The 19,553-nt window shown below is 32.5% G+C and overlaps 1 protein-coding gene and 1 pseudogene across 1 annotated transcript in view; one reads left to right on the top strand and one right to left on the bottom strand.

The window, feature by feature from the left end:
• UNC13C (unc-13 homolog C) overlaps nt 1-19,553 on the bottom strand; it is a 386,872-nt gene that overhangs the window by 174,970 nt on the left and 192,349 nt on the right. The gene's annotated exons all lie outside the window — the stretch shown is intronic.
• LOC141520475 (protein lin-9 homolog pseudogene) lies at nt 17,664-19,083 on the top strand (annotated as a pseudogene).

Raw genomic sequence — 19,553 nt, forward strand, 5'->3', positions numbered from 1 at the left:
GGTTAAATGAAGGGGAAAATAAATACCTAAATTATCCTATTCCAGAAAAAGAAATTCAACAAGTCATTATTGAACTCCAAAAGAAAAAATCTCCAGTGCCAGATGGATTCACAAGTGAATTCTACCAAACATTTAAGGAACAATTAGTTCCAATTTTATATAAACTCTTTGGAAAAATAGGAGAAGATGGAACTCTGCCTAAATCTTTCTATGAAACCAATATGGTACTGATACCTAAACCAAGAAGAGTTAAAAACAGAAAAGGATCAATCTCCCTGATGATTATAGATGCAAAAAATCTTAAATAAAATCTTAGCAAAATGAATACAACAAGTTATCAATAGGATAATACATTATGACCAAGTAGGATTTACCCCAGGGATGCAGGGTTGGTTCAATATCAGGAAAACTGTTAGTATAATTAATTATATCAATAACATATCTATCAGAAATGATATAATCATATCAATAAATGCTGAAAAACCTTTGGACAAAATAGAGCACCCATTCCTTCTAAAAACACTAGAGAACATAGGAATAAATGGATTATTCCTTAGAATAATAAGAAGTATCTATCTGAAACCAGCAACAAGCATTATATGAAATGGGGATAGGCTAGAGTCATTCCGAGTAAGAACAGCGGTGAAACAAGGATGCCCATTATGACCACTACTACTCAATATTGTATTAGAAATGTTAGCTTCAGCAGTAAGAGGGGAAAAAAAGAAATTGAAGGAATTAGAACTGGGAAGGAAGAGACAAAACTCTCACTCTTTGCAGATGCCATGATGGTATACCTAGAGAATTCCAAAAAATCATCTAAAAACAATTAGAAATAATTAGCAATTTTAGCAAAATCACAAGATATAAAATAAACCCTCTTCAATCCCCAACATTTCTATATATGACTAGCAAGATACAGCAGAAAGAGCTAGAAAGGGAAATCCCATTCAAAGTAACCTCAGACAATATAAACTACCTGGGAGTCTATTTGCCAAGGCAGACTCAGAAACTTTTTGAAAACAATTACAAAACACTTCTCACACAAATAAAATCAGATTTAAATAACTGGGAAAATATCAACTGCTCATTAATAGGCCAAGCTACTATAATAAAAATGACAATTCTACCAAAATTAAACCACTTGTTTAGTGCCCTACCAATCAAAATTCCCAAAAATTACTTTAATGAGTTAGAAAAAAATTGTAAGTATATTCATATGGAGAAATAAAAAGCCAAGAATCTCCAAGGATTTAATGGGAAAAAATGTGCAAAAGGAGGTGGCTTAGCCCAACCAGATCTAAAATTATATTATAAAGCATCAGTCATCAAAACTCTCTGGTACTGGCTAAGAAATAGAGTGGTGGATCAGTGGAATAGACTAAGTGCCATAGCAGGAATTGATTATAGTATTCTGCTGATTGATAAACCCAAAGAGTTCAGCTATTGGAATAAAAACACTCTCTGATAAAAACTGTTGGGAAAATTGGAAGTTAGTACGGCAAAACTTTTATGATCAAACTAGGAGATCAAGGAATAGTTTTCTGTCAGATCTGTGGAAAGGGAATGCAGTATCGGCAATTTAGAATACCATCTCTATCCAGAGAAAGAATTGTGGAGTTTGAGCCAAGACTAAAGACTATTACAAATAATTTTAAAAAGTTATCTTATGAAATTTTGCTATCTCTTATACTTTTATGTTTCTTTCTAAAAGATATGATTTCTCTCTCATCCCATTCAGCGTTGATCAAAGCATACCATCGAAACAATGTAAAAGTCCTAAAAGACTGCCTTCTGTGGGGGGTGGGAGGATAGAAGAAAGATTGGGGGGGAATTATAAAATTCAAAAATAAATAAAATCTTTCTAAAATGAAAAAAATTAAATGAATTGTGGATGGAAATAATGGTACAATTCTGTTTTTTCTTTTTTCTTTTAGTTTGGTTTCAGCAATTCATACCATCTGATTTTGCAATATTTTGTTGATTTCCTAAAAAAAATTAAATGAATTGTGGATGGAAATAATGGTACAATTCTGTTTTTTCTTTTTTTCTTTTAGTTTGGTTTCAGCAATTCATACCATCTGATTTTGCAATATTTTGTTGATTTCCTTAAAGCATTGGTTCTTCCCATATTTCATTATTGCCACTTTGAGAATTTCATTCTCTGTGTTCCTCCATACACTAAATTTGCTGATCATCTGAGACATCTTGGTGGAGGGAAAGTGACTATTACTTACTTCACATAACAGCCTGGACAAGATCCTAAACCTTTTTTTGAGTTCTTAGTTTTTCAGCTGTAAAATTAGTCTAATTGGCTGCTAAAATTGTTCCCAATCCTTAGTCTATGATCCTTCCATCTTATGAATTCATGGTCAGAGAAAAGTGGGGCTTGGCATACACAGCTCAAAGAAAATAAGACTGACATTGAATTGTAAATACAAGAAGCTTGTAAATAAAAAAAAACACAAAAGAAGAAAAGGGCATCAATTTAAAAAATTTAAATACATAGATTAAAGAAGACATTCTGAAGAGGAATAAGAAAAGTGTTAGTGCTATTTATTACAGATTTGAATGAAGGAATGCAGGAAAAAGAGACATCAAATAAGTAGCCTTCAGCAACATTATCGTATAGGACCTAAATCAGATTAAAATGGGAAATAATTAAAAAATAAATAAAAATACAATAGGACATAAATAATATTAATGTCATTTCTGTTAATATATAGTTAGCAGGGATCCTTCAGTATCATTAAATGGAACTCATTTCTATTTGAGTGTGAGACAATTTCTCTCAACATTAATAGACTGTTTCTTACAATATTCTCTGTTTATGTTATTTTTATAAGAAAATGTCCATGTTTGTTGAGTTCTATCAAGCTAATAATTTTTTAAAAGAGGAATTCTATATATAAAGTATATAATACATAATTATATAATATGTAAAGTCATCCAATGAATAATATCAAGACCTCTCTGAAAAAAGAAAAACAAAAAAAAGGGAACCATAAAAATGTTTCTCTATTGGGTTGATCAAATTAAGTCAATTATATGCTGCTATTGACAATATTTCCCACTTTATATAGTGTTTATATTAGACACCCTAATCATAAAGTAAATACTTAGCATTTTTCAGATAAGAGGACCCTACTGCTCCTTCCTCCAAAACTGTTGATAGTAATAGTAAGAGGACTCTGATTGATGCCTAGAGATATGAAAAGGTAATAAAAAAGTCATCTTAGCCAGCACTTAGCATTGCCTAGCTCTTTATAGGAATTTGATAAATGCTCGTTGATTTCATTTGCTAACTTATACAGCAATATGTCTTCTGTAATGTAGCTGTCCTTCTTTCCCCCATCTGTAATACTTCCTTTGACCAGACCCCCAGGATATCCGTTCATCATTGGGACTTGACACTGGGGTTGAGTTATACTGAATGAATGTAAATTCATCTCACCTATTATATTTAACTAGGCACAGACAGTACTATCAGATCCCATCTAATAATATTAATATCTCTATTTTGAACATCTTGCCATGTTTTCCTTCCTGACACCAGATGTGCCCCTGTACCTTCTTGCTTTCTAGTTATAACTCTTAAAACATAAATATAATTAATATAACTTTTATTACTGGAAAATTTATGGCAATCAGACCTGCTTAGATCAAATTTCTCCTCCCCAATCACAGTTTTTCCTCTTTGTGTTATCCCCCCCCATCATAAGAACATAAACTTCTTAAGGTAAGGGACACTTACTTTTATATTTGTATGTTTAATGCCTAATATAATTTCTGGTACATAATTAGTACTTAATATATCATTTAGTATTCATTCATTCTTTCTTTCATATTTGAGAAACAAGGTCAAAAATAGAGTTCAATTCAGAAATACCCTATTCTCCTCTACTTCCCTCATAATACTGACTCTTGTTGAAATCTGAAGTTTGGGATTTAGTTATCTGGGAGCAGGATACCTATACCCAACTATATTCTGTGAGAAATTTACATGTTTTTTTTCTTTTCCAAAGTATTCTTGTTGTATTTTATACCTTATTTTCCTTCCTGACATTAATGAGCCCTGGCTCTTCACTTGGCTTTTTATTATTGTCGTTGGATAACTATAATTTTTTAATTACTTCCAGTTGTACTGATGTGCTTTGTTTTATATTACATACATTTACCAACTACTCCTACTTCATGAGAGAGATCTCTTGTAACAAAGTAAAAAAAAAGTTAGGTATAATTAATAGTACAGTGACCTCATCTAAATATGTATGCATCATTTCACACTTATATTTTTTAATTAATAGAAATCTATTTTCTCTTCTTCCCACCCCTCAGCCCTGGCTGCTTGTCTTATGGCTTCTTCACCCTTCACCTCATTCCCATCTCCCTGAAGCCAACAATACATTTACACCTTATTTATCGTCACCACTTCTTAAACTGAGAGTAAGGGCAGAGAGAGAGATCACGTTTAGAAATGCTGAAGTGGTTTTTTTGACATAATTAATACCAAAGGCAACTGTACTGTTTACAGGCAGGGATTTTTCTCATCAGCACCTCTCTCCAATAGGGTCAAGGTCATGTTGCAGGCCTTAAAAATATATAGAAATAGATTTAAGTCATTATAGTGTATTTGTTCACCTTTAACTGCCCTCTTACTGATCTTAGAGAATGTTCAAGATGCTACACTATTACTGGCAGATTGGACTATTTGGTGAAAAGTGGCTAGCTATAAATTGTTTTTTTGTAGCTAATCCAGGTACAAGGGTTTTCTGTAGTTTCATTAATAGTATGCTATAGAGAAATCACCCTATAGAGAAGTTCAGAGAACAGTCATTAATGCCCAGATAGAGCACATATTAGCATGACCCCAGTTGTCTTCAGCTTTGTGTCACTATCATATTACGACTATTGGATTGGAGTAGAAACAACCAAAAGACAATGAAGAAGGAAACAATGTTGACTTCAGATTTCCACAGTTCTCCATCAAAGTTAATGCTATATTTTGGCTATGAGAATAAGAGTTTCAATAAAGATAAATTCTTGGATAGAAAAGTGTTGTATTTTAACAGTCTCTATGCTGATTTTAAAGCCATGAAGTTCTGATTTTGAATTACATTCCTGAAAATAGTGATCCAAATAGAATTTTGAATATTTACTCCCAGTGAATAGTATTGCAAAGTTCTTTTTCTCCTCAAGTCACCTATATTACTTTCACCTAGTTTTTCTCAGTAGAAGAGAAAGAAAAATGAAATCATCTAGAATTTCCTCTTTTTCCTAAATCTACAACTTCAAATCACCAACTTTTTTGTTGTTATTGTTTTTTGAAAGACAATGAGGGTGTTTTTCAAGGCAATGCCCAAGGTCACACTGCTAGATAATTATTAAGGGTATGAGGTCACATTTGAACTCAGGTCTTCCTTACTCCAGGACTAGTGCTCTATCCACTGTGCCATTAAGTTGCTTCTTTCATCAACTTCTGTTTTCTCCTGCCATTCTTTATTTTCAGAAGTGACTTTTCTTGCTATGCAAACTTGTACATTCAATCATGTCACTTTCATCTCCTTCAGATTAGTTTCCATAAATTATCAACTTTCCTTAATTGTCAGTCTCTCCTGTTCATTGGCATCTTCACTGCTGCCTACAACCATAGTCAAATTTCATTCATCCTAAACCAAAACAAACAAAATAAATAAAAAAATTTTTCACTGAACTCTAACATCCCCTTATGTTCTTATCCTATATCTTCCCTCCCACTTACAGAAAGTTTCCTAAAAATTGTTTATTCTCATTGACTATAACTCCCATCTCATACTTTGCAACCCTTGAAAATTGGTTTACTTCTATATAGATAATATGAAACTGCACTCTCCAAGGTCACTAGTGATTTTTCTATTTATAACTACAACAACCTTTCCCTGGTGCTTATCCTTACCTTCTTGGCAGCATTTGGTATTATTGACTGCTCTCTCCTGGATAATCTCTCCTCCTAGGATTTTCATGGCACTGTGCTATCATAGTTTTCTTCCTTTCTGAGCAATTCTCAGTTACATTCATAGGATCACCATTCATGTCTTAGCTCTGTTTGGGTTTAGCCAAGGGCTCTGTCCTATTCTCTTCCCTCTTCTCACACATTCCCTTTGATCTTGTCCACTCTTATGGATCCATGCACAATTTTTGTACAGATCAATTCTAAATCTATATATCTAGTCCTATACCAACAGTTCTTGCTGCATATATTCACTACAAGATTCAATAGACAACTCAATATTTGAAAAATTGAACTCTATTCCCACTTTCTATTTCTGTTAAACAAAGTCCATTTCTCTAGTCAATGAAACTAATAATCTAAATGCTTATCTCATTCTTTTACTCTAATCAGAATTTAAGGTTTGTCAGATTCACTTTCTCAATATTTCTTACATCCATTCTCTTTTTATCACTCCTGTTAGAATTCTACTAATTCACTTGGTCATTTAAAAAAAGAGTATCCTAATTCATTCCTCTCTTTCCTAGTCTCCTCTCTTTCATCCAACTTTCATGTGGCTTTCAAATTTGCATTCCTAAAATGCATGTCTGATCATTTCATCCCCTTTGCTCAAGAGACTTCAAGAGTTTCCAATTGTATCAGAATAAAATGACAGCTCCTCTTTCTGGAAATTTATGCCAGAATTTACAATTGGGCTCCAATAAATCTTTCTAGGCTGAATGAGCATTGCTTCTCCTCAGGCATCCCATATTCTGAACTCATGTACTTGATATCTTATAAACACATTCTATCTCTTGCCTTTATACCTTTCCAGGGTTTATTATGGTGGTTATACTTGGAATGTGGTTTATCTCTTATCTTTGCTTCTAGAACTAGCCATTTTCAAGATTTTTAAGATGCCCTTCCTGATTTCTTGAATTGTTAATGTACACCATTTCCCTTGTCAAATACAATATATATTCTGCATTGATCCATGGACATGCTGATTCCCCTTCCCCTTTCAGGAAAATATAAGGTCCTTAAGGGCAACCTCTCTTTTTTATTTTAAATTTTATTTAAGGCAATGGGGTTAAATGACTTGCCCAAGGTCACACAACTAGGTAATTATTAAGTGTCTGAGGTCACATTTGGCCTCAGGTCCTTCTAACTCCAGGGCAGTGCTTTATCCACTGCTCCACCTAGTTGCCCCCTAAGGGCAACCTCTCAATAAACAATCATTTAGTGCACATGTACCAGGCACTGAAACCCTACTAATACAAAGAATGAAATGATTACTCTTCTCAAGGAACTTACCTTCTGGTAGAGGAGATTACATAAATGGATATAAATATATATGGATATAAATATAAACACAACAAATATGAAGAGAATAAATCCAAATAAATATAAGATATTTAAATAAAAAATATAGAGAGGAAATAGTAAGTATAGATTTCAAGAAAGATTTCATGAGGAAGATAGTACCTGAGTTGAACTTGAAGGAAAAGAATAATTCTATGAATTTGAGGTAAGCAGGGAGTGCATTTCATAAATGTGGGTGATGGTATAAATATGATATCCATCAATTGATCAATATTCATAAATTACCTACTATGTTCCAGATACTCTGCTAAACTGTGGAGATATAAATAGAAGCAAAAGACAATCCCTGTTCTCAAGGAGCTTACAACCTAATATAATAATCATATTCTTATAGGAAATATGTAAAGATGTGACAGTGCAGTTAGGTACATTAAGAATTGGTTGAAAAATAAATATTTTTTTAAAAAAGAACCGGTAGAAAGATCTGACTCAGAGTAATTACTAATGAATTCATTAAGGGCATCTTGGAGCCCTTCAGTAGAGATTTGTCTGCCAATGATTCTAAATATTTCACTACTTTTTGTGAATTATTGGACTAAATCATAGCTGACATATATGTTGTATTTGAAAACAGCACAAAGTTAGGAAGGATAGAGAACATATTGAACATATTGGAAGAAAGAATCACAATCCAAAAGAGTAGGGAAGGGCAACAGAAATTATTTTAAAAAGTTGGTTTTTGTTAGTGATGAATGCAAAATTTTACAGTCAGGTAAAAAAAAAAACAACTTTTCAAGGATATAATAAGTGAACAATGGCTAGATAATAGATCCTCTGAAGATTCTGGAAATTTTAGGAAAATTGAATCTCTGTCTATAGGTCAGCAGTTTAGCAAGTAGCCCAAAACAGAATAAAATAAAATAAAACTCTAAAACAAACATTGCATTATATTAATAGAAGCATATGGATATAAACAAAAAATTAGTTTTGCATTACTCTGCCTTTGTTGGATCATATGTGTAAAGTTATTTTTATGTTATGGCTGATCCACTTTAGTAAAGATGAACATAAGATAGAGCAAACATACAAGAAGGAAAACAGGTTGCTGAGAGAACAAGAGACAATGTCATGAGGGAACTGGGGATATTTAGGCAGGATAAGGGAAGATTTTGGGGAAAAGTGGGGGTGGCTGTTGTCACATTTCTAATATTCTATTATATAAAAGTGATTGGATGTGCTTTGCTTGACAAAACTCTATATAATAACTGAAAATTTCAGAGAGGAAGATTTGGGCTTGGTATAAAGAATAATTTTAGTTAGATTAGACCAAAAATAGAATAGAATGCCTCATAAGTTTGAACTCTCCTTAAGTGGAAATCTTCTTGGGGGGGGGCATAAAAACTTTTAACTTTATTTTTCTTGCGTTTTTGGTCTGTGATTTCTTTTTTTTTTAATTTTTATTAAAGATATTATTTGAGTTTTACAATTTTCCTCCAATCTTCCTTTCCTCTCCCCCCTGAAAGCAATCTGTCAGTCTTTACTTTGTTTCCATGTTGTACTTTGATCCAAATAAAGTGTGATGAGAGAGAAATCATATCCTTAAGGAAGAGACAAAAAGTCTAAGAGATAACAAAACCCGACAATAAGACATCTGTTTTTTTTTTTCTAAATTAAAGGGAATAGTCCTTGAACTTTGTTCAAACTCCACTTCTCTTTATCTGGATACAGATGACACTATCCTTTGCAGACAGCCCAAAATTGTTCCCAATTGTTGCACTGATGGAATGAATGAGTCCTTCAAGGTTGAACATCACCCCCATGTTGCTGTTAGGGTATACAGTGTTTTTCTGGTTCTGCTCATCTCACTCAGCATCAGCTCATGCAAATCCCTTCCAGGCTTCCCTGAAATCCCATCCCTCCTGGTTTCTAATAGAACAATAGTGTTCCATGACATACATATGCCACAGTTTTCTACGCCATTCCCCAATTGAAGGAGATATACTTGATTTCCAATTCTTTGCCACCACAAACAGGGCTGCTATAAATATTTTTGTACAAGTGATATTTTTACCCTTTTTCATCATCTCTTCAGGATATAGACCCAGTAATGGTATTGCTGGGTAAAAGGGCATGCTCATTTTTGTTGTCCTTTGGGCATAGTTACAAATTTCTTTCCAGAAAGGTTGGATGAGTTCACAGCTCCACCAACAGTTTTCCCCACAACCCTTCCAACAATAATCATTACCCTTTCTGGTCATTGGCCAGTCTGAGAGGTGTGAGGTGGTACCTCAGAGAAGCTTTAATTTGCATTTCTCTAATAATGAATGATTTGGAGCAATTTTTCATATGTCTATGGATTGCTTTGATCTCCTCATCTGTAAATTGCCTTTGCATATCCTTTGACCATTTGCCAGTTGGGGAATGGCTTTTTGTTTTTAAAAATATGACTCAGTTCTCTGTATATTTTAGAAATAAGTCCTTTGTCAGTCATTAGTTGCAAAGATTGTATCCCAATTTACTACATTTCTTTTAATCTTGGTTACAGTGGTTTTATCTGTGCAAAAGCTTTTTAATTTGATGTAATCGAAATCATCTAGTTGGTTTTTGGTGATGTTCTCCAACTCTTAGTCATAAACTGCTCCCCTCTCCATAGATCTGATCTTCTAATTTACTTATAGTATGTTTTTTATGTCTAAATCCTGTAACTATTTGGATCTTATCTTGGTAAAGGGTGTTAGGTGTTGGTCTAATCTAAGTTTCTTCCATACTAACTTCTAATTTTCCCATCAATTTTTATCAAAGAGAGAGTTTTTATCCCAATAGCTGTACTCTTTGGGTTTATCAAACAGCAGATTACTATAATCATCTCCTGCTTTTGCACCTAGTCTATTAAGTGGAAATCTTTAAGAAAAAAAATTATGTCCATTTGTTGGAAATGGTATAGAGAAGATTCTTGTTTGAATATAGGTTATACTGGATGGCTTCTAAATACATTCAATCTCTTGAATTCTTTGAAGAAAGTTATCTCAGAAACTCATAAACTGCTACTTTGGAAAGCACCTTAGAGAACATTATCCCATCCTAACCATTTTACGAGGCAGCAAGGTGGTGATGTGGATAGAGTGCTGCATCTGGAGTCAGGAAGACTCAACTTGTGAGTCAAAATCTGATCTCAGTAGCTATGTGACTCTGGGAAAGTCAGTATATATTGCCAAGAAAATCCCAAATGGAATCATGGACAGTTGAACAAAACTGAAAAATGACTACAGCAACACAACAAAACCCTTCAAATGATGATTATAGGTAGCTTTGCATTGCAGTGGAGAGAGTGGAAGACCTGGGTTCAAATCCTATTTCAGATCCTTCTTAGTACTGTGACTTTTGTAAAGTTGTTTATCATATTTTAGTGTCAGTTTCTTTATAAATAAAAGGGAGATGTAATAGTTCCTATATTCCTGAGTTTATTATGATAATCAAGTGATAGGTTATATGTAAAGTATTCTGCAAACTTTGAAGCACTATAGGCTAGTCATTACTCTTGTTAATATAAAGAAACTGAAGCCAAAAGAGGGAAAATTAAGAAAAAATTTCAATTCTCCTAATTAAGTAGTAGAGCTTGGAATCAAACCCAGGTTTTCTTTATTTTATGAGCATTGCTAAGAATATATATTTTATTGCTCCTCTTGCTTATCCAAGGAGGTTGTCATAGAGAACCTTATTTAACAAGAAAAACAAATATGCTTCTCTATAGAAGCTGTTCTCATAATAAAGCCTCAATTTGCCATTATTTCATGTAAATACTGCCAGTTCATTAAACAAGACAATTTTTTCCCTTTTGGATGCTAACATTAGATATTTATTGACTATATTAATCTCCTCTGTAATCACAGAGGAGGTCCTATATATCAGTGTTACATACCTAACTGCTTCCAAATAGCATGCTTTTTCCTAGTTTTAAGTAAAAAAGTGACTATTCTGGCTTGTTACAGTTATTAAAGTCCCTGCAAACCTTATAGGAGATAACTATAGGAACTTTCTTGACCACTGTGATTAGATTGAGTAGACATAGATCTAGTAATAGATTTTATGTTAATTTATAGATACTAGAATATTCCCAGAATACCGAAGTGGATAAATATATTGCTTTTTCCCAACTGAAAAGAAAGCATTGTGAGAACATTGTTCTTAAATCACAATAATGCCTGAAAACTGTTATTTTCTTTTGTATTTTGTATTTTGTTTTTCCCCACTTACATGAAAAAAGTTTCCACTTTTAAAACCACAATGTTTCAAATTCTCTCCCTTCCTCCCACTCCAAACCCCCTCATTGAGAAAGCAAGTCATTTGATATAGACTAAAATATATTTCTTGAAAAACATACTCCCTGTGATGAATGGGGTTTATCACTGTAACATTTGTCCCAAGATGTGTGGGGGGGTATGATATATATTAGGGACATGTCATGGAATGGATGAACTTCTTAGATTGTAACTCAAAGTCTGAGAGCCTATGAAAATCCAGATGTAGGGGAAAGAGTTTCTGAAGACTAAATATACCTGCTGTAATAACCCCACCTTGTGCCTCACACCTGTATCCTGCAGGATTCGTGAATAAAATCTATAATTTTCTCTGTCAAAAAAAAGAATAACATTACGACAATAGTCATGCTATAAAAGTAAATATAACCCACCCCCCAAAAAGAAAAACCTCAAGAAAAATAAACTTAAAGAAAAGCATGCTTCAGTCTGTATTCAGACATCATCAGCTCTATATTTGGGATGGATAGCATTTTTGTCCTTCAGAGTTCTCTTAGGTCCAATCATTGCTGAGAAAAGGTAAATCATTCACAACTGATCATTCTATAACATTTATGTTATTTTACACACACACACACAGTGGGGGGGGAGAGAGAGAGAGAGAGAGAGAGAGAGAGAGAGAGAGAGAGAGAGAGAACAAATATTTCCCATTGCATTTGCTCCTGCAAGGTTTTTACTAAGAGCGTCATGTTCATCATTTCTTAAAACAGAATAGCATTTCATCTTAATTACATGCCGTAATTTGTTCAGTTATTCTCCAGTTGATGGGCATCCTCTCAATTTCTAGTTCCTTCCACCAGAAAAGAACTGCTATAAATATCCTTATACTTATGGGTCCTGTTTGAAAACTCTTTTTTAAAAAAAGATTATTAGAATCTGGCCTCAGGAACTTAATCATTACCTAGCTGTGTGACCTTGGGAAAGTCACTTAACCCCATTGCCTTGCAAAAACAAAAAATAAAACAAATGAACAAAAAGATTATTTGAATAGAAAAACAAGAAATTTCATAGTACTATAAAATGAATACATAAAGAATCTTTAAGGAGAAATCTTGATATATTGAACAATTTTGGGTAATAAAAAGGATTATAACAACCTTTCAAAATACTCAATTTCTTTACAGAATTTTTTCCTAATTATATGAACTTTGAAGTATACAAAAATGGAAATATACTTATTTGCATTTAGGATTCATTCAAATTCAGAAAGTCATTTACAGTAATTTAGAACTATTAAGTGGCTTTAAGGACAAATGAAGCAAAACAAATACATTCTTTCTCAAGTATGATGTACTTCCCCTACCTTTCTCTACCTTTCAAAAATCATTAAACCAATGTTGTAAAAGTATAACATTTCTGATGAAGTGTTCATTGTTTAAGTGATTCTCAATAACATGAATCTGAAGCAAATGTAACATTTTCATTGCTGAATTTTTTTTTGGACAATTCTATGGGGTTAAGTGACTTGCCCAAGGTCACACAGCTAGGTAATTATTAAGTGTCTGAGGCTGGATTTTAACTCAGGACCTCCTGATTTCAGGGCTGGTGCTCTATCTACTGCACCACCCAGCTGCCCCTCTAGATTTCTAATATGCGTGTTTCAAAATGTGTTGACATCATTTTATTTGGATTGATTGTAAATATTCTATTATTACAATCATGTATCTATGTAAATGTAAACATATATGTAAAATATCTGTTTTAAAGAATAATATGTACAAACATACCTTCTATCATAGGGATACACCATATGTTCATAAGTTCATAGACTAAGAGTTGGAAGAAAATTTAGAGGCCATCTAGTCGAATCACCTTATTTTACAGATAAAGCAACTGAGACCGCAGATAGTTAAATAACTTGCTTAAGATCACATAGGTAATGTTTTGATTTGAACACAGGTCCTCTGATGGTGTCCTACACCAATTTCCAAGGATTCAATTCTTTGCCATTTGTGAGTGTGGACATATAAAGAATAAAAAAGAAAACTGGTTTCTCTGAAGTACTGAGTTAAATTAAGGCTGTTAGCATTTTGTGGGGGGGGGGCAAGGCAATGGGGTTAAGTGACTTGCCCAAGGTCACATAGCTAGGTAATTATTAAGTGTTTGAGGCTGGATTTGAACTCAGGTCCTCCTGACTCCAGGCTGGTGCTCTATCCACTGTGCAACCTAGCTGCCCCCTCAGGCTGTTAACATATTAAAAGAGGCAAGTATACCTCTAGGTATGAATGAATGAATGAAACAACCTACTAATTACATAAAAACATGCTGTGTTACAAATAAAAACAAAAAACAACCAAAAAAGGGAATTTGCATTCTAAGAGGTATAAGTAATATATTTAGGAGAACCACTTTTTGTTTTTTAGTTTACTTTTATTTATTTATTTTTCCTACAAGTATGAAAGATATTCTGATATAACTACAACAGGAAGAATGATTAAATGGACTGTGACTAACTTTGAGAATAAAAGAACAAGAAGAAGCTTAATAATTATCTTCAAAAGTGTGAAGGGTCATTTTTTAGAAAAGAGAAAACAAACTTGCTTTAGAAGGCAAAATTAGAACAAATAAGTTTGAAGGATTCTACTTTCATTTCAATACAGTAAATAAGTCTAAAGATTGGAGCTGTGTAACAGTAGGAACTACCTCAGTGGGTAATGAGCTCCCTGTTACTACATTTATCCAAGCAAAGTCTTCTTGACATCAGTTACAAATGATGTAGGGCAGATTCCTGGAAGAGGAAGGGGTTTACAAAAGATGATCTCAAAGGTTCTTTCCATATTGTAACATTTTATCACTCAATGCCTGCATCTAAGTTTGTTGAAGAATGCTAAGAGATGAAGCCATAACTTCCCATATCAAAGGTCTTAGTATGCTAAATAGGTATATCTTTCATAATAAATAATTATCAAAAGCAGTAAGCCAACTGGAGTTTCATGATCACAGAAGTGGCATAGTCTGAATTAGACTTCACATATCATCTCTGTGGATAATAGATTGGACAAAGTGAGGTAAAGGAGACTAATTATGAGGCAATTGCAATAGTTCAACACTGGAAAGTTAAAAGAGAGACAGAAATGCTAATGGACTGTTGGTGGAGCTATAAATTTGTTCAACTATTATAGAATACATTTTGAAATCAAGTGAAAAAATACCAAAAATATTCTTACCCTATGGTATGTGTATATATATATATATATATATATATATATATATATATATATGTGTGTGTGTGTGGAACCTAGAGGTTCCATTTCTAGGTGTATATTTTAAGAAAGGCTCCATAAACACCAAATTGTGTATTATAAAACTTTCTATAGTACTTAGAAATAAGAAGGTGTATTGTATGAAAGCCTAGAATTTGACTTAAGTAGTGATGACAGTTAAAAATTAGTGATGTTCTAAATCATGCATTATTTTAAAATCTTTAATGCTGGCAAATGCTTATCTAATTTGCTTAGTTGATTTAAAAGCTATATTATAAATTAAATTCACAATTAAAATCAACTCTATAACTGTTTCAAGTTTACAAAACACTTCCCATTCATTCTCTCACTGATCTCACAACAATTATCTGCTTTTTTATAGACCACAAAACTGGAGCTCAAGGAGGTTTAGTAACTTTCATATGACATAGCAAGACAATGTCAGAAGCAAGATTTGAATGCCAATCTCTATCTGAAACCATCAGCAAGTATTAAATGTAATGGGAATAAGCTAGAAGCATTCCCAAAAAGGTAAGGGGTAAAAATGCCCATTTTAACCTATTCTGGTAAAGTAATTATTCTTATTATTTTAGTGTTAAAAGAAAAAAAGAAATTAAAGGAATTAGAATAGGCAATAAAGAAACAAAATTCTCAGTCTTTGCCGATGATATGATGATATACTTGAAGAATCCTAGAGAATCAATTAAAAAAGTACTTGAAAAAATTATCTTTAGCAAAGTTGTATGATATAAAATAAACTCACATAAATCATTAGCACTTCTTTATATTATCATTAAAGTTCAGTAGCAAGAGATAAATTCCATTCAACATAATTGTAGACAATATAAAACATCCGTGAGTCTACCTGCCATACAAACCTAGAAAATATATGACTATAATTACAAAGCACTTTTCACAGAAATAAACTCATATCTAAACAAATGAAAAAATGTTTTACTCATGGGAAGGCCATGCTAACAATAAAAATTATTATTTACCTAAATTAATCTACCTATTCAGGGTCATACCAATCAAACTATCAAAAATTATTTTATAGAGATATAAAATATAACAACTTATCTGGAAGAACAAAAGTCAAAATTTCAAGGGAACAAATGTAAAAATAATACAAAGGAAAGTGGCTAAATTATACCAGATCTAGAATTATATTATAAAAAAGTTTTCAAAACTATTTGACCCTAGCTAAGAAATAGAGTATTGGATCACTGGAATAGGTTAGTTTTACAAGACATAAGAGTAAATATCTATAATAATCTACTGTTTGATAAACTCAGTCTCCAGCTTCTGAGATAACTCACTTTTTGACAAAAAATCAGCTAAGAAAATTTGAAAACAGTATGTATGGAAGAAACTAGGCATAGACCAACATATCACAACCTAAACAAAGATAAAATTGAAATGGGTACGTGGTTTAGACATAAAGGTGATGCCATAAGTCAATGAGAAGAGTAAGAAAATGTGTACCTGTCAGATCTATGGGAAAGGGAAGAATTTATGACCCAAAAAAGCGATTGATAGATAATATTATGAAATGCAAAATGGATAATTTTGTTAACATTAAATTGAAATATTTTAGAACAAATAAAACCAATGCAACCAAAAATAGAAGGAAAGCAGACTGGGAAGCAATTTTAACAATCAGCATTTCTGATAAAGGTTTCATTTCCAAAACAGATAGAGAAATTAGTCAAATTAATAGGAATATTAAGTCATTTCCAATTGATAAATGATCAAAGGATATGAACAGACAGCTTTCAGATGAAGAAATTAAAGTTATGGATAGTCATAATATGGGAAAATTGGGACACTATTGCACTGTTGGGGTAATTGTGAACTGATCTAACCATTCTGGACATCAAATTGCCCAAAGGGCAGTTAAATTGTATATACCATTTAATCCAGCAAGACTATTAGGTCCATATCCAAAAAAAGATCACAAAAAGGGAGAAAAGACCCACATGTCCAAAAATAGTTATAGCTGCTCATTTTGTGGTGGCAAAGAATTGGAAAGTGAGGGGATGCTCATCAATTAAGGAATGGCTGAACAATATGAATATAATGAAATATTATTGTTCTATAGGAAATAATTAGCAGTTAGATTTAAGAAAAACTTCAAGTCTTATATGAACTTATAGTGAGTGAAGAGAGCAGAACCAGAAAAGCATTGTAAACTTTAGTAGAAACATTATGCAATGATAAATTATTTCAAACTTAAGCTCTTCTCAGCAATACAGTGATCAAAGACAGTACCAAAAGACCTATAATGGAAAATGCCATCCTCACCAAGAGAAAAAAACTGCAGAATCTGAATGCAGATCAAAGCATGCTGTTTTAACTTTTTTAAAATTTGTCTTTTTTTCTCAAAGTTTCCCCTTTTGTTCTAATTCTTCTTTGATATCATGATAGTATGGAAATGTAACATAACTAAACATGTATAACTGATATCAGATTACTTGCTATTTTTGGTTAGGGCAAGGGAAGAATGGGGGGAAGTCTACAAAAATGAATGTTGAAAATTATCTTTATGTATATAAAATTGGTAAATTAATTATTTAATTAATTCAAGAAAAATTTGAATGCAAGTCTTATAGATTCCAAGGTCAAATTGCCTCACCAATAATTATGTAGAAGACTATAACATTTCTGGCACAGCTTATTCAGGATGTCAGAGTTTGACCTGTTGAAAGTTCTTCAGCAAAAGTATTTGTTAATTTAAAAAGAGAGAAAATTATCTAACACATAGTATGAAAAAATACATTTCCTTACAGAAAATAGCATTTCCAAAGACAAGAACACTTCCTCTCTGTGGAAATAAATTTAAGTTTCCCTAAACAATACCAGAGCACTGCAAAGTTCCATAGAAATTCATAGCAACAATGTCAACACTAGACAAGAAAACTTCACAGAATACTGGCTTCTATTTGTGTAGCTTTCTCAAACTTTCCATAGTATACAAGTGGTAGATATATGAATGGTTCTATTCAAATATAGGTAAACCACTATTTAAAGAAGATAATGATGATTGTGCCTGAAAGAGTATTTCCCCATAATCCAAAGACCCAAAAGTTGGTAAGAGTGAAATGGGGAAAAATTAAATGACTAATAAGAAAACATGGAGGTATCCTTTTGTGTATTTTAAGGTGGAACTAGAAGGATTAAATAGATACGGCAAAAAAATTCAACTCCTACAACAAAGGAAGGTCACAGATATTTCCCAGTTCAAAGATCTTCCAGATAAGATTCCTTTCCCCTTGGTCATTGTGACAAATGTGACTGTACAATTATGTGGTATTTATGATGGCTTCTTTACTGGACAGCTAGATGCTGTAGACACACATAATTTTTTTATAATTTATAATTTTTATAATTAATTCATATAATTGATATTTATAGAGTTTGTTGGAGCAGGACTTGAAACCCATATTGTCTCTTATTATGAAATTCTGAGCAATAAGCCTCATAAAACTGCCACTTGAAGTCTTTGAACGAAAGTAAAAGCTTTCTCAGTTTTTCATGACTCCATCATGCCAATTACAGAAAATGATCCTTTGTTACTGTAGTTAGCGTGGAGAAACAAACTTCCAATTTCAGATATAAAAACATTAGGTGGTTTTTCCAGTGGAGGTCCTTATCCAAGTAACTGGATTATAAAATAGTCTTATGATTAAGCGGGAGACATCAGAAGTTAAAGGAAATGAACACAAAAGAAGAAAAAAAAATTGAAATCTTCTTATACACTCATCAGCATTGAATTTCAAAGGAGATATCAAATATTGATCTAGATTTTGAACGGCTAAACAAAATTTTACATAAAGTTTAGCAGTACTGTTATGAGCTTACTGCATACTAAGGACCCCAACCTACAGACCAGTTACCATATATGAGGTACAGGTACAAAGAAGCAGCACATGAAATTGTTAGGCATGCAAATGTATCCCCAGGAAAGTCCTGCATTGAAAAGGAAAATCTTACTGAATTGATTTCTAGACTTACAGTGATGTTATTTCAGATCAAGGGTCTGGCAGGCAGTAACCAGAATTCCTTTGAATTCAAATCACTTACTGATTCATTAAGTGACATTAAGAATTCAATAGATGCTTCCAATATCAGTTGTTTCCAGAATAATGTTGAGATTCATGCTGTAAATATTCAGAGTGCCCTGAGTCAAATGGGAATCTTAAATGCCTTTGAAGCTAATAACACTGAGACTGAAAAGAAAGTTTTATTATTCCAAATGAAAAAGAAATTTTAGAAAAATCTTACTCCATGACTTCAACACCAAAATAATCCATCTGCTGAAGAAAGACTCTACACAATATTTTCATATTTTGTACAACTTTTAAATTTGGATAACTGATTATAATCTAATAAAATACAACTTACATAAAGACATAAAGAAAACAATAATAGTCAGTGCTATGAGAAATATAAGAAAAATTTTTTTAAAAAAGGAAAATCTTGCCTAGCTATTCTGAAATGTTAATCTTTTTTTTTGTTTTTGTTTAAAATAAGGGGTTGTAAACTTCAGTGCAATAATCTTTTCCAGGTTTAAATTTAGTAAATAACTAAGGAAGTATTTTTAATTTTTTGAAATAAAATGAGACTTTTTGTATGTTAATGTTCAAAGATAATTTAAGCAAATTACTTTCAATTTGAAAATTTTGCATTGTTAAAAATGGTCACAGAATTGCTAAGCTTCTGAGGTCAGATTTGAACTCAAGA

The sequence above is a fragment of the Macrotis lagotis genome, chromosome 4, assembly GCF_037893015.1.
Source record: "Macrotis lagotis isolate mMagLag1 chromosome 4, bilby.v1.9.chrom.fasta, whole genome shotgun sequence".
In the NCBI taxonomy this organism is placed as follows: domain Eukaryota; kingdom Metazoa; phylum Chordata; class Mammalia; order Peramelemorphia; family Peramelidae; genus Macrotis; species Macrotis lagotis.